General features: G+C 38.7%; 1 protein-coding gene across 2 annotated transcripts in view; it reads left to right on the forward strand.

Annotated features, from left to right (window-relative positions):
• LOC136436735 (alpha-1,3-mannosyl-glycoprotein 4-beta-N-acetylglucosaminyltransferase B-like) overlaps window positions 1–12243 on the forward strand; it is a 47311-nt gene that overhangs the window by 9395 nt on the left and 25673 nt on the right. The gene's annotated exons all lie outside the window — the stretch shown is intronic.

A 12243-nucleotide genomic window follows, 5' to 3' on the forward strand; every position in this document is an offset into this window, starting at 1 on the left:
ATCATGTAGTTTTCCACTTACAAGATTTCCGTTTGTTAATGGTAATGACATTGCTGGAACCCCTGCCTGATGGAAGTGACCCATAATTCCAGGGAAGTAAGCTGTGGGTAAGACGTATTCCTGTCGTGACTTAGATACATAATGTAGAAACACAAAACTTTTGCATCATGCATTATTCTACTCTCTTATGCAAAGGGTTGGGTGACAAGCCTGGACATACAGTACTAAGTTGTTTAATTTTCTATAACATGCAATTCATTATACAGGGCAAGTAATCTTTTTGCTCACCAAATTGCAATTTGTTAATACTGCTGGGTAGTATTTGTCAAGAAATTTTTGCAAATTGCAGGATGCAGGTGGGGTAAAATTCAGCCCTTTGTGGGTTTTCTTGGAAAATGTTTATCATGATAACTTGATAAGGAAAGATAATATTCCTCAGTTTCCTGTGACATACATGTATAACTTACACTGTTACTTACTAGCTGAACTGATATGATATCATTCACATTAAATGACAGTGCAAGTTATGATGTCACAGAAAATTATATCCTGCTGTCGTGTAACTTTCTTTTGTTTCTGTTATGGGTTAAGATTTACATGTACACCCACAGTATACATAATAGCTGTATAAGATGGTGAAAGGAATGAGAGAAGATGTCATTGAACTCGTCAAAGTGTGACTGACGCCTGCTGCTATATCTCACACAAACATAGATCGGATATCCGCTCCAGACTTGATTTAATCTCCTGGATATATATGTCTGCATCCTGAGCAAGACAAGAAAGTCATTTGTCATCCCAAGTACACACATTTGCCACTGCAACAAAACTCAGCAGTCATATGTACATGTTTAAGGCCAACCCATTATGATTTGTTGGTTCCCGAATTTGAAAAAGTACTTGAAAACCAACATCAAATAGAGAACTTTTAAAATTGATATATTTTGATGCAAGTTTTATCCCCAGCCCTTTGTTTTCATCTTGACCTCTTCCTAAAATTTCTGAGGAGCAACAAAATAAATTGTTGTGGCCTAACTGGCAGCCACAGATAGAGGTAATGTTTCAGCTCCAAACCGAAATTGTTGATATTCTGCATGAGTACAAAGTTCCTAGTGATTGGGTAATAACTACAGGGGAGGGCGATGTAATTTTCCCCACTGCAACACATAAATCAGGACAGGCGCCGCAGCCTTGGTTCGGGTATGATGGGACAGTGCAATCTGTTTCGGAACATGTCAGTTGTAATTAACAGGAATACTTCTGTAGCATACATATCAGGCTACGGTTGAACTTAAAGTACAAATGCATAGTTATGATGCACTGAATACAAATGAATATGGCAATAAAGAGTTGTTTAGACTTTTTGTTTGAAGGAGCAAGATTGTAGAAAAGCTAGAGGGGGGTTTCCCTTGAAAATTTTGGAACGTTATTTCCCACTGAACATTTTTTGGTTCAAAATTTATTTGTTTATCAGCCTTGTTAATGAAATGGCAAAATTTAATAAAAAGGTAGAGACTGAAAAAATGGGAGCAACAATTCTTCTACAACTTTTAAATTAGTAATTCAAAAGAAATGTATCAGTAATTATATACGAAATTCTTCATACATGTACTACTGCATTATAAGGTCAGTAGATCAATTGTACCAGAATTAACTGTTTTGGATTCAGAAAAAAAAGGTTTGGTAAAAACTACACTTTTATCCCAATGTGCATCATCAGATGCTTAGGGAAGGAACTGTATGTGTAATTTTCCTGTTTATGTCTATGATTCATTGACTTCCTTGAGTGAAGGACACTAGTATTAGTATACTGTATTTGTCTTGTTTTCCACCTTCCTAGGTCATCCTTCATGAGAACGTTACACATGTTGTTGCAAGTTGACAGTCAAGCCCAAATTCTCAGATCACCCATCTGTGGAAAGGAAATAAAGTTCAGAAGAGTTGACCCTATCATGCCACACATTCTTTGTGTGTTGGAAGTCGGAAGCCTTCTGGCAACATTGTCTCTATTCTCCCATCTATCCATCTTGTACCAATGGTCAGCTTGACTGTAATGGTAGACACGGGGTGCAAAGAAAAAGATAAAATCTTGATGGTTTTCAAATGTCTCTTGAAATGCACACTTTTCTGAAAAGCTTCATCCTTGGTTCACTTATCAAAGATATAGAAATCAAAATCATCTGACAGTGAAATAGAATATTAGATTCGGTATGCTGTACACCATCATTGAGGGTAAGGGTAGGATTAGGAGTCTCTGTGATAAAAACATTGCATGGAATGAACAAAAACTAAGGTACAATTTTCACCACAGATTCTGTTTTCATGTTGGAATTTCAATCATCAGTATTGTTATCTCCATGAAAAATGGAGATATTGTTTTTGGCGTGTCTGTGTGTGTTTGTGTTGTGTTTCCGGACTCTTGTAGTCAGCATAACTCAAGAACCTCTCGATGGATTACAATGATATTTGGTATGTGGGCGGGTGTTGTGAAGCCGAAGGTCAGGGTCAATTTTGGGCGCCCTGGTATGTGACCTTGGTACTGCAGCAGAACTTCAATTTTTGTATCTTTTGACCTGGACGTGCTGTGGTCTTGATTTTTGGGTGGCAGATAGCTTGTGACGTAATGAAAAGTAGTGTAGGTTTGGGCCCCCTAGCAGCTTGCTCTGGAACTGCAGGGGCGTCATCGTGAAAACCTTCTAAGGAGAATAACTGAACAAAGGAACGACGGATATCCGTGATATTTAGTATGCAGGTAGCTTAGACAGAGATTTACATAATGAAGTGCAAATTATGCTAATTGGGACTTAATTTGCATAGCTAATGAGGAAAATCTATATTTGCAGTGTTTTCCATTATAAGACTCAAATACATGTAACATATGTAGTTTATGGAAAGTTGAGCATCAACAGGTACCAATTATGCAAATAAATTCCTCATTTGCATAATTAATGCAGAAACACAGGAATTCATCAAATTGGAAAATTGTAGGACTGTCAATATTGCAACATGTGTAAGTAAGATAAAGGTGTTTATGATTAAGCATATATTATGTAGATGTGTATGTCATTTGCATAAATAGAATTGTTCATGGAGATATGAGGTCGCGGAACTCTTGTTAAATTTGTTTTCACATCCCAAGACCGAACAAATTTGATTCATGTGCCCTAAGCCTTTTTAACATAAATAAGAACTTGGTATAATGTACATTTCCAATAATGATGTATGTTGTTGGAGGACTATTGCTGAGGCCATGTCTGCAACTTGCGTTCGCTATACAGCCATTAACTACTGTCAATACTCTCTACAGTTACATGGAGGGTTGACCTAATTTTCCTGGAATGTGAGAGTTCCAATCAGCCACAAGTCTGAGGAGTAACTGTTGCAAATGGATTTCTGGGGTTCTTTACCTAAAGACCAATATCTATCACTTGTGACATCTCAGTTTCCTCTCTCCATCTTGGATGTAGTAAAACCTTGTTTCGCTATAAATGTAAGTAGGCCTACCCTTAACGGCTTAAGTCAACTACATGTGCATGTACTTGATGCATGACCATGATATCTATCCATATCCAGTTTGTACTATCGTTACTCATGTACTTGTAGGTGTGCACATTGTTGAGGAAGGGGTTTGATTTTAATGGTTCGATTTTGGGGTCTTATGATTTTAATGGCGCAACTGTAGAGCACGCGGCTGTCAAACAATGGGTCCCGGGATCTAATCCCAGGTGCGCCCAGAGACATGTCCGAACTTGCGCCCCGACGTTGTGCCCTTGGGAAAGGCACTTAACACGACTTTCCTCACTTCACTCAGGTGTAAATGAGTACCTAGCTCATCTAGGGTTAGGGACGTCCCTCGGATAGGACGTTAAATGGAGGTCCCGTGTTTGGGGAGAGCAACACCCCGCGCACGTTAAAGAACCCACCACACCTTTCGAAAAAGAGTAGGGGCATGCCCCGGTGTGCGATGGTCCAAATCTTACAGTCCGGTCTGGGATGACATCTTGAAAAGGTGATAGTTCACCTGTTATGTCAATCCTTCCACAAAATGTGGTAAATCAAAATAAATAAATAAATAAATAAATGGAAATGAAATCTTGGTCTTGATTTGCTCCGTTTGTCCTTGTCTTTGGAACCATTTGATTGGAAAAGATGCATTTAGTGAATGAATACCTGCAGCTTACATGTATCAAGGGGCACCAGTCAAATGAATGGAAAGCTGGTGTGTTACGCCGTAGGGCAGTTACACTGGCTGTATAGATGAAGATATAGATACAGAGCTTGAAGATTATGCAAAATGCATCCTTTCCAAGGTGTAATTTCATCATCTATAGTCCATTTAATCTTTATCTTCACATGTTCCTGTTCCCCACTTAATCACATAACCCCGAAAACACATTGAGAAGACCAGCCCTAAGGCCTTACATTATCCCCCAATACCTTGACCTTACCCTTCTTACATTGCTCAAGCTGAAGGTCACAACGCTCCATTTCCACCTAGAAAATAATACTCCTGGGGGTTAATGGTTTTCTTGGATTGTCCGATTCATTTTCATACACAGGCCATGTTCACATTGAATCTTCTCCATAGAGCAGGAGCACATACACACCCTTTCCCCTAAGCGTTGAATTGTTATTGATTCTTGTCTGGGCTGAAGTTATGCAGTTGAGATAACAGCAAGCAGAATTCGCAGCTGAGGCTTTTGAAAGATGGTGGTTTTAGGTGGTTTAGCAAATAGTTTCACCCTTCAAATGTTCAGGTACATTAATTACAGTTCTACTTATTGACATTTGTGTCACACTTTTGGTCTTTTAGTTTTAATGTCACTGATTGATATTTCTTATGTCAGCTTAGAACCAAAATGTTATTGATATTATTACACCCAAACATGGATGATACTTACTGCAGTTGTTTGATGTAAAATAGAACCAAAATGTTATTGATATTATTACACCCAAACATGGATGATACTTACTGCAGTTGTTTGATGTAAAATCTACTCAAAATTTTTGGAGAACCTGAATACAGTCAACCTGTACAAGTGACCACCTGTACAAAAGAACCACCTGGCCAATGTAACCACTTTTTGGCGGGCCCTTAGATAATTTTTCCCATTGATGCAAGCACTGAGAATTCTGTCAATGGTGACCACCTGTCCACATGCATGTAGACCAGATTTTATATTCATAGGTCCCCTTGGGCAGATTTGACTGTACCTGTGACACAAATGCAAACCCTTAGGTACCTAGAGGCACATCAGGCAAGTTTCCATCTACTCTCTCTGTCTTGACATGTATTTCCATATTTTCAGCTGGACAGAGTTAGCTTGATCTCCCAGACAAAACATGGTAACATGCTGAGTTAAGTTACGTGTACCAGGGGAGATCCCATTAGTGGACACCCTATTAGCAAGTGATCCCCTACTCTGCTGGATTGTTTGTGTTTCAGACTGATAACATGTGTGATACTGTAAATGTAGAAAAGTTTGTGGTGGTTTTATGTTCGCGGCTCTCGCAGTGAACTTTCAGCGCAAACTTACAACCACCGCGAAACTTTCTGCCCACCTATGACTGTAGCGCTACTATTGTTTCAAACGCGAACTTAAAACCACTGAGAACACTCCAATTTCTTCCTACCGAGAAATACAAACCACGCGAACTTAAATGTATTTACAGTATACATGAAGTAGAAGCCATACTGTAAGATAGTGGCCTCTCTTTGCAATTGGTGGAACATGTTGTTCGGTCACATGTAATCAGCTGCTACGTTTACCATGTGCCTGTTAATCTGGTGTGTTTTACCAAAGGGTTATTTTGGTCGACCTTTTCAGATGAGGATGCGACAAGGTGAAGGTGAAGGTGTGAATTCAGATTCAGATACATTGTACACATCATCATCATCAAGACACATACATGGCCTACAATGCATGCCACGAGTCAAAATGCACAAATGTATCAGCTTATCTTTTAAATCCCAAAAGTCATGCATGGTGTTAATCTGATTATAGGTGTTAGCTTGATTTTTCCATACTTGATAAATCTATACCTGGCATGATATATTGATAGAAGACTTCAATGACAATTTCTCGGGATTGTAACTACTCAGTAGCTACATGTACTGCCACTATTGTGATCTGAATCCTAACAAGAGTAGTTATACCATGCCAAACATGCACAAAATTAGTCAGAGATCAGCTGACCATGTTTTGTGTCTTGCATCCTGCTCTGCTTCTTGAATAGTGAGCCTTATTTGAGGTATTACCGACTGTTTCTTACATACACTCATCATGGGATTGTGGATGGTATTAAACGCCCACATATATGACTGACGTCAGTGGAATAAAACAGAGGGAATATGGGAAGTTGTTGCCTCAAGTATGATGAACAGGAGTAGCAGTCAATTCTTGGAAGCTGATTTCTTGTAGAATCAATAAGTTCTTCTCAATTTTGATATTTGAAAGTTCACTGAAAGTATTCTGAAGGAATTTTGAAAAATCAATTCCAGAAGTTAGGCTTCTTTTTCTTTACTTTACTCAGGATCGATGTCTTTAACCTCCGTTGCAGACTCCGGCCGGAAGGACATGTTTTAGGTTTTTTTCTTTTCTTATCACCTTTTTTTTCTTATTTTGTTCCCCAACAGGTTGGTATACTGATTTAGTTTTTCCATGTAACTTATCACAAGAACACTGTTACACGTGAGCAAGCAGGAAACAATGCAAATATGCCCAAAAAAGCTTCAGAAACCCAGCCACCCATAGGGTCTGCACAGCAGGCTAGGTTAGACCAGAGGTGGCTTTGGAACTGTAACGACATGTTGTTCATGGCAAGGTTAAATGTACTTGACATAACAAACAAGAGCCCCAGGTAATTGGTTAATGGGCGCAGAGTGCCTGCCAGCGTGCGATAACATGTTTCCCTTGTCTCCTGTCTGAACAGTACAGATCCTTGGGGCAGGGTGAAGAGTTTGGGATCAATTTCTGGTGAACAGAAAAGTAGCACCGCTTTTCATTGGAGAGTCTGTGATCATGAGGTGGATCTTAAGTGGCATTCACTGATTTGTGAGCATGTGTCTAAATATTGCAAATTGTTTGCTAGCAACCATTATGTTGGCACTTTTGTCAATACTTACTGTTCTATTCTTAGAATCAGTACAAAATAGGATAATGCTAAAACTGGAAACAGCAGACATAAGCCTTGAAATGTTAACAATATTTCAGTTGTATCATATGTACAGTTTGTAGTTGATACAGTAAGGTGCAATTTAAGCTATCAAAGACAATCATGAAAAAGTACAATTTCATTTTCTTTGTGCATTAAGATATTGAACTCACCGTAGTCCCTACAAAGCCAAGTGTCAGTTTTGAAGAAGGTTCTAAGGAGGAGAGAATAGAGTTGATCATTCTGACATGGAGAATTTTTCTGAAAGATGATAAACTATATTTTGAGAATATTGCACCTGTACATCAATGTAACATGAAAAGCAGGGCTTTTTAGGAAATACAGGAATCTTGAATTGCTCTGTAAAGATAGGGCAGTCAGCTTAGATTACATTTACATTAGTTTTAAGGTAAACATTTAACATCCAAAATTTTGTTGAATTTAGTTTGTTAACTTGTAAACCTGCATGAAACAAGTAAGTGACACTGATAATTCACATCCTTGACTGCACTTACAAATGTAGATAAACCTTCCACAGCAAAACTTATTTGTTTCTATGTAGCTACGGTGTATTATGAATATTGACATGCACTCGGAAGTGAAAAATAGCCAGACATTTATAATAAAAATTACATTAAAATTGATATATTGTGGTTAAGACAATATGTGTAAAATCAGATGTATTTGGCATTCATGCCTGCACATAGCCATCTGCCATGTTGTAAATTCACAGGGTTACGTTCTGTCAGGTACAATCAGTATTCCATAGCCACACTTTACAGAGCGTGCCTCTAATGCTCCTACCAAGACCTCGTGGGAAAAAGCACGACAGGCCATCAAAGGATTGAACTTGCAGGCTTCTCTATCGATTTTTGTAATCTTATTACTGGGTTAACAAATGACAGGGTCTGATTCTGGGCCTTTGTCAGGCTGTGAAAAATGTTGGAATTATTCCGTAATGTGAAAATTCATTTTGTGCATTTGTTAAAGAGAAGTAGACAGTGACATTATGACAGTGTTGTTTATCTTGCATATTACAATATTGTATTTGGAGAGTTGTTTTATGGTTTTCATATTGAGAGAATAGGAGATTGATCATTTCACATAATGCAAAAGTAAAAGTCTTGCTGATGATATTTGCTCGTGACATTCTAATTTTAGGTGCCCTTGTAGTAGCTCAAAAATAAGCGTAATTAGCGGACTCAATACTTGATAATCTGTTGAAGTACAAGCAGAAACATCACACCCCCACATTTATGTCACATCAAAGAGGATAACAGTCACAGCTGGGTTTGAGAACTTATATATAAGTAAAAATTGTATGTGGGTGGCATAGGCAGCAAGCACAAGACTCCACTATTAGAAATATTTCCTAACTTAACATTCAGTCTTTGTAATTAGAAGCATATGGTTTCATAGAATTGTATTGCAATTTCTACAGTACTGTTGAACACTTCAATTATCCTCAACCAACCTGCCATAATAGAATTCCCTCTTTGTATGCCAGCTGGAAGATGAAATAGCACAGAAGGTTATTTTATAATACTTGCAAAGCATAGAGCTGTGCGTTACAAGTCCTAGTCTGGATGCACTAAGATGCACAGATAATAATAACAGCTGCACAGGATACTGTGTGAAATTGGAATTTCTACTTCATTGCTTGGGGAGAAAGATAACAGTTCCCACAAGGAGATAGAGTCAATGGTGCGGAGATGAAGTACTGAGAACGGTTTTTATTTTTGGCATGTTATGCAGTCACGAATGTTTAGTAAAAACTCATTATGCTCTAAAAGATGAAAATCTCTGGAACAGGTCCTACTCCTAGATTGGTATGATGTTCATCCATCGCCTTTGATGATGACTTAGACTCAGTCTTTGTGAGTGCAAAGGTTAATCAGTATGTCTAAGCTTGGCTTCTCGAACAAAGATTTAAGGGCGTTGTCCACATCCAGCGCATGTTCGCTGGTGGCTGACAAGAACGATAATCAATCTCCCAACACGTGATGGAAATGTTGTTATTTACAAATAGAATTGTACATATAGTATGATGTGACAAGTAGTAAGAGGGAGATCAAAGTGTTAACAGACATTGCCATCTATAATGTGCCCCCATTTGTATTATTCCGGCAAGAAGTGTTTTGACAACCTTCAACTCAGCCTGTCCAAGAAAAAAAACACCACGTTCTCCACAATTACACTTCCTGACCAAAATTTACATTTTACTATTCATGGTAGTCAACATGTGTACAAAGGTTGAAGGTGCTGTAGGAAGTTAACAAATAATGCAAACAAAAAAGCCATAACAAACCCTTTAGATGTCCAAACACTGCATTAGATGTGAAAGTGATATTGTCAAGGTTGCCATTGAAATCTAAGAAACCTTGGAACTTCTGTTACACTACAGTGGTCCAGGTTGGGCATGGGGTTTTCAAAACTCTGTTACCTTCGCACACTCATCATCACCAATGCACGAATCATTTCAGACTCATAGTGATGATGGATGGATGGTACATTATTTGTGGCAGCCATGTCCAACCGGGAATTAGAAAACGTTTCAAGTGAAAATATGATGAGTACTGGAAGTAAGGTTAATTCAGGTGAAGGCACTTCAGCACCATGGCCAGGGCTGTCTCCAGCTTTAAATTTTTTTCTATCCCACTCACTATTTTGGAGCCTATGTTTTTGATTTTCAATGTTGAATCTGTCATTCCAGATCTAAGCTTACAAAATTACATTTTCATCAGTTTTAGGTCATGAAGTTGATATTTTGGGGACGGACAGGGCTGAATTTTTTTCCGTCCCAACAAGCAAATTTCCGTCTTGGGACGGAAGGACGGGTCCTGGAGATAGCCCTGACCATGGCAGACATTTTTTTTCTCCTCAAGATTGAATGGAATCTTCAAGAAAATGCATGTACGAAGTTAACCAACATTCACAGGAACATCTTTAAGTAATAGATGTTTGAACCTTAATAAACTTTAGGTGGTTTGGTTATAGGTCAGAGGTCAAATATAGCAGCTGTTAGGTCTTCTTCATACAACAGATCTTTGTTGGACTGGAGATTTATTTGCATTTCAAGCTGATCACATTTTTATTTTCTTTGTGATATCTATTGATCTTACATCTCCTAAGTTCCCCTTAGTATAAAGCATGTTTTCACATTTTTTGACCTACCAGGGTAATATGATATCAGTCTTTCAATGGTGTTCTCAAAAGTATACTGTATGTCCACACTTTTATGCAAATGAGACTGAAGACCTTCTCCAGAGACGTGATGCCCTTAGATAGCTTATGTGAGTGTGAAACAATGTGAATGGAGGGCATTATAAAGAGTTTGACCTCTACCTTATATTGGTTGTCCATGAGTGATAACTCACTAAAGTTGCTCCTCACAGTCTTCCAAAGATCAAAACAATCATTACCCATAGGTCAGATCCATCAAACTGACCAGCGCTACGAGACAAAATATTGGTACATCACGCTGTTGAACAAATCCTCCGATTGGGCAGGGTTAATCGACTGCGAGGCGCCAGCGGGCCTTGGTGTTCCTGCAGAGGTCAAAGTTGAAGAATCTAAGAGGCAATCACACCTAACTGATGAGGAGAGAGCATGCCCCACTTGGTGATGCACAACGAGTTGTTCATCACCTTTGGGGAACAACTTCATTTGTTTTAGACCTCTTCTCCTGCAGGATTTACACAGGAGTTTGTTCTGCATAGAAATTGGGGTAAGAACTATTGATCGATGGTTATCAGGACTAACCTCTGCTACATACAGAAACAAGAGCGCCACTTTCTAATTACTGTCTGGTCACATAAAAGTCAGCAGAAGTGCAACAGATAGTCGGATGCTGTGGCCATGCATCTCTGTGTGCAGTGGCCCAGGCTTACACACAGACTTTAATGGAACTTGCATGGGAAGCCAGGGGCTTTTCTGGTCCAGTGCTTATTAGTTTGACTTAATCTGGGAGATGCTGTACATGTACATCTCCTTTAATGGGCAGTTGGCTCAGTCTTATTTACAGGGACCCTGGCAGCTGCCTGCAATTAAAACACATAGCCTCTACAAGGTGGGAACATTGTCAGTTAAAGGGATGATATGCTGTTGCCTATACTATACTGCAGTGTAATGAAGTTAGCTTAATAAAACTTTTTGATTTTTCTACATGACCTACATATAATCTTTGGTAGGTTTCAAATGACTTTTTAACTAAATTTAAGTCAATGTTAAATAGTTTGCTTCAATTGAACGTCCAGCTCTTTTTCAATCATTTCAGCCAACCTTATATAAGTCTTGGTCAGTTTGTGATCATGACATCATCTCCATATGTCAAATCAAAATTTCAATCTTTTTTTTTTTACACAAAGTAAAAGTTATCCATGTATCGGTATTGAGCCAAAGAATCGGTCAAAGGAAATGAACCATTCCAAGTCCAACACTAATGGGTTCTAACCGTTAATGGGATTTCTAACTCTTCCCAAGAAACCAATAGAACTTGGTGCCTTTAAAGAGGGCCAAAGCTAAGTGTCAAATTCATTAGTTTTGCCTAGGACTGTGACAAATGACCAGTCCTGCAGAAAAAGCATTCATATTTTTCAAAAGAGAAACAAAATATTGTACATTTCCAACTGAACTATATTTCTATCCGGAAGTATTAGTTTGCCAACTGCAACTACACCATACTAATCCCAAATCCATACTCTGGCCTGCAACGACTGGGTTCTATTTTAACCATTAAGTCCATTTATCTCTAACACGTTCGGGGGGACAGGAACTGTTAGCTTCAATATGTTCCTTCCAACAATGTTAACCCCTAAATCCCTCCCAGCTGTTTCACATAGCCAGAAGGGAAATCTAACTTTGAACCAATCCAGCTGTGTTGTCACGACTTCTGCTTGTTGAGTTCAAGGTTACATGCAGTCGTGCTGTTAAGATTAATGTTGGCTTTGACTGGTGTAAGTAGGTCCCGATGATTGCTGTGCACTCAACTTTCAATGTTCTGTGTTGTAGATGTTTGTTTCCATTGCTTGGAGTTGGAAATGGGATAGTCATGCTGCATTTGCTTGTTTTGGCAGACTTGCAAATACA

Source organism: Branchiostoma lanceolatum, chromosome 6 (assembly GCF_035083965.1).
Source record: "Branchiostoma lanceolatum isolate klBraLanc5 chromosome 6, klBraLanc5.hap2, whole genome shotgun sequence".
Taxonomy (NCBI): domain Eukaryota; kingdom Metazoa; phylum Chordata; class Leptocardii; order Amphioxiformes; family Branchiostomatidae; genus Branchiostoma; species Branchiostoma lanceolatum.